The sequence below is a fragment of the Hypomesus nipponensis genome, chromosome 22 (genome assembly GCF_054491055.1).
Source record: "Hypomesus nipponensis isolate SF chromosome 22, ASM5449105v1, whole genome shotgun sequence".
In the NCBI taxonomy this organism is placed as follows: Eukaryota; Metazoa; Chordata; class Actinopteri; order Osmeriformes; family Osmeridae; genus Hypomesus; species Hypomesus nipponensis.
In genome coordinates this window covers 19092670-19097500 of record NC_140382.1, presented here as the reverse complement: position 1 = coordinate 19097500, position 4831 = coordinate 19092670, and the positions used below count along the sequence as shown (strand labels likewise).

General features: G+C 38.4%; 1 pseudogene; it reads left to right on the top strand.

Annotated features, from left to right (window-relative positions):
• The first annotated feature begins 2092 nt into the window (after nucleotides 1-2092).
• On the top strand, nucleotides 2093-3189 carry LOC146237067 (4-galactosyl-N-acetylglucosaminide 3-alpha-L-fucosyltransferase 9-like; annotated as a pseudogene).
• The last annotated feature ends 1642 nt before the right edge of the window (nucleotides 3190-4831 follow it).

The window sequence follows — 4831 nt, the reverse complement described above, 5'->3', positions numbered from 1 at the left end:
GTCACACAGACACACTCCTCTCCACATGACGTCACACAGACACACTCCTCTCCACAGGACGTCACACAGACACACTCCTCTCCACATTACGTCACACAGACACACTCCTCTCCACAGGACGTCACACAGACACACTCCTCTCCACAGGACGTCACACAGACACACTCCTCTCCACAGGACGTCACACAGACACACTCCTCTCCACATGACGTCACACAGACACACTCCTCTCCACAGGACGTCACACAATGCTGTCCCTCCTGTCACTCAGGACAACAGTTTGGGGGTGGGGGGGACGAATGGATTCTGATACCTTCAGAGTGCGGATTACAATTGGGGGGTCAAATTCTTCTTTAGGCATAAAGTAATATTTAGAATTACAGGTAAGAACGATATATAAATGTATCGACCCCCCGACCTGTTGTTTTACCTCTTTTGAGGGTGTCCAAGTCTTAATTAGGGGGGTCAAACCCCCCCAATCCCCCCCGTAATTCAAACCACGGTTACAGTAACTAAACTTGAAATGCACTTGATTCTTTAATTTCAAGGATGGTTACACTAATACACTTTAATGCATAATTAGGTATTTGCTAAAGCAGTAAAAAATCTTAAATGTAAAATATTCAGTACCGATTAACGTAAAATCTACAGATTAAAACCAAAAGTCTAGATCCAAAACTCGATGAGACACAGAATTAACTAGATGAGGTACATTTTCTGGAGAAAATGTGTGTTTTCTGAAAGCCTAAATAGGAATGAGGGGTTTAAGAAGTTAAAAATGTATCTTTAGTCACACTGAGCACAGAGTAGGGAAGTACATCTGTCCTTGACTGGCATTGTATCGTATGTACCATTGACTTCCTCTGATTTTATAGCTTGAACAGTATCAAAAAAAGAGGATTTATACTTGTAAACATCTCGTCAGTTTGAACACTTTTAAATCTGAAAGTGACTTGAGTCAGTTGTGCAGCAGGGAGGTAAACATGTCCTATTGAGATCCAGTCATTTTCTGAGAACTTTGAGCTTCTATGAAATAAAGTTTTAACTGTGTGTCTAGCCTTCTCGGTTGAAAAAATATACGAATAATGTGATGAAAATTGTATCTTCTATTGACTTATCATCCTACAGTATGAAAAGTGTACAGATAGAAAAATTAATTTTAGAATCGCAAACAGTTGATCAGCCTGAACAAGTAGATGACTGACTGGAGCTGGGGGCTTGAATTGTAAACAGCAGGGTATGACATTTGTGCCACTTAGACCCCTTCCTTTCGTTCAGCATGAGCTGCATGTCATGAAAAGCATCAAGTGATCCACTCTTACGTAATAACCTGTCAAAGTATGGTGGCCTGTTGAGGGGAGGACAGAGGGTGGAGCTACAATTAAAGAAACAACCGTGTTTCAAAAGGAAACGGTAGGAGGAGGAGGAGACTGTGACACACTAAGAGCTGCACCTTATCTCTATCATTGTTCATTGTCTGCTTCCAACTGCAAAGAACAGGCTACTAAAGCGCAGAACACCCGTAAGTAGTGTTATCCATTTAGTAGTTTTTATCCATTTGATCTGTATTGTGGGAGAGGGGTTAAATGGGATTATATTATGACTGCAACACCATTATGACTAATTAACAGAAATAAGAGAAATTACTGTCCAAGTCAAAATGTCTGGTAGCTATCTTATATCCCTAAAATATGTAATGGATAATGCCCAACGAGGTGTACAGTATCATAAAATAATGGACACTGGGGAGGCACAGAGGCCTTTATGATATTGTACACCTCGGGCATCATCCCGCTTATACCATGGTCCCTTGCCAAAGACTACAGTCTTGGCAATTTTTTTTACAAACATTAACTTAAATTAACCTATTACTATATAGATCTCATTAAATAAATATTTCACCATTCGGCTGGCCTATTTGACACAAAATCCCAGTCTATATCTGACTGTGGATTGAATTTAATTTGTTTCATGTTTCCATGTAACTGATTTATTCCCATTTATGTATTTTTATTCTGCATCCAGGACAATTTCTAGTGTTATGACAAAGATATGGACGTAAGCTTTTGGACAACACTTTGACTACACAACAATGTCACACACACTACCAAAAATAACCTTTTTTGCAATGAGACTAGCTGTTTTCGGTCTTGTGTGCTCAATAGTAGCATTTTTCCTTTACTTTGAGCCAGGACATTCTGAATGTGCATCTAGACAGCTTGACTTGCAACAGGACGATGGTGTTTGGCACCCTGAAGAGAAAGTCAAACCTCTCGTGCTTCTGTGGTTCTGGCCCCTTGGACGAACGTTTGACTTTAAGAAATGTAAGACATACTTTAACATTGATAGTTGTGAGTTGACGGCCAACAGATCCCTGTACAGCAGAGCAGATGCGGTTATTGTGTTTCACAGAGATATCAGTAGGGACTTGAAAAACCTTCCCCCTTCTCCACGTCCCCCCTTTCAGAAATGGATCTGGTTTCACGTTGAATCACCAACAAATACATATAGAATTCCAGGCTTGAAAAACCTCTTCAATCTAACATTAAGCTACAGACGAGATGCTGACATCACAGTGCGAAATGAGTTGCTGATCACAAAATCAAAGTCACAAGATGATTTTAAGCTGCCTGGGAAAAAAAACTGGTTTGCTGGATCGTGACTAACAATGATCCAAGAACCGGAACAGGTTCAAGAGCAAGCTTTTACCATGAGCTTGTTAAACATATAAAGGTAAATGTTTATGGAGCTGCTTTCACAGGGGTTCTTTTAGGATATGAAGACTATTACTCGACCATTGCTAGCTGTAAGTTTTATCTGGCATTTGAGAACTCACTTCACAAAGACTACATCACAGAGAAGGTGAATGGACCTCTGGTAGTAGGCACTGTACCAGTAGTACTAGGCCCACCCAGACAAAACTATGAGGAGTTTATTCCTGCTGATTCATTCATACACGTTAATGACTTTCCTGATGTGAAGGGTCTTGCTGACTTCCTTATCCAGTTAGATAAGAATGATGAGATGTACATGCGTTACTTCCAATGGAGGAGGTACCTCAGTGCAAAATCTCACCTCTTAACTCCCCATGATGAGTTCATCCAACCCATTTGTTTAGCCTGTGATTACATGCTAAGAGACAAACACTACAATGTTGTTAATGATCTGTACAAGTGGTTCTTTCAATGATTTAATAATTTTAGTTTTACATGTGAAAAATTCGTTTGGGATAACATAGGCTACATTTGACAAAACAACACAGTTTTGCTGTTCAACTACTGCAGTTTTGAAATTGTTAAAATGTTGTGAAATTTACTTTTATGAAATATCATAAACTGAAATTTAATGTTGAATATGTACAAAAATATGTACAAAAATATAAAAAAAACTAAGGGTAACAATGTTTTTATGGAATATTAACTTTCGGTAATTACCTTTTAAAATACAGATTAGAAGTTTATCCAGATCCCCCCAAAAATCATGTGAAACCATTTATAATGTCATGTTAGGTGTATGGTTACAATACACCTTTATAGAAAGACTGGTAATGTGGTAATAAGAGGAATTATTTACCAATGTGACCTATGATATATCATAATAATTGATGATTAATGGATAAAATAACTCTGTAAATGGGTCAAAGTTCATTCTTTGCTTTCTTGTTGTCGTGACTCAGCTGAAATATCCTCTCCTTGTCCTCGAATAAACAAACGGGCAAACGGAGGTCTTAATAAAAGCTTCTTCAAGATACAATAAATGTCAATCAGTGTCAAACTGCCAGGGATAGTGAAATAAAGTGGCCAATCCAATATAAGAGGTGGGTGCCCAGTGCCACCCCGGACACACCTCCAACCTACAGCGGAAAGAAAACGGCAAAAGAAAGCATCACATTAAAGTAGGCTACATTTTAAGATTTAGCATCGGGTTTAGGGTCTGTGTGGCCATTTGTTTTTAAATTTTTGAACCCGTATATGACAAACTCAAAATGGGCCATAATATGAGTTTACTCAAACCCACATTTTAGTAGGCCTAGGCTTTAACGATTTCGATTGTTTCGTTTGGTAAATTGAGAAAATGGGTCATATCGTTTTGTCCATTTTAACCAATTTATGTGAAAATCTCATGGTTTTTGTTGCTTTGTATTATTTTGGAATAATGAAATAATGCGAAAAACGAAACAACAAATCCGTCGCTTAATGGTTCCTTGCTGACATATATGCGAAAACAGACAGAAAGAGAGAGAGACAGAGAAAGAAAGGGTGTATATTTGTGCCAAATGCCAGTGCAAACAATTAAGGCCAAGGGACATAAGTCACTCTAAGTCTCAATAGCACATTAGTCATAAATCAGATTTATGACCCTTTGTCCTTAAACCATCCCTGATTAATAGAATGGCTGAATTGTTGAAGACAATGCAAAGATTATGCAAAGCGGACAGAGAAGTGCACATGTTCTGTGGACAGTAGTGTGTGTCACACACACCTCCAGGATATAGGATGTCCTTTTCAACTCTCTCTCGTCTTACTTTAATTTATTTTCTCCTTCCATCTTTATCTTAACCACTCCTTTGTTGATTGAAAGAAGGTTATGCTTACAGAAATACCAACATGGCAAAATACTATAATGTTGAAGTTAAAAAAGAGGGTATTTCCAAAACTGTAATTCTCCGACTAAACCCTAAACCACATGTGACCCATAATTTAAAGGCAGTTATAGGGGTAAAGTCATTCTTTTTATATATATACTAGTGCACAGTGCCCGTGATGCAGTCACGATTAAGATGTCAGTGAAACACACAAATACAGATTCCTTGAACAATAGATGGTGCATA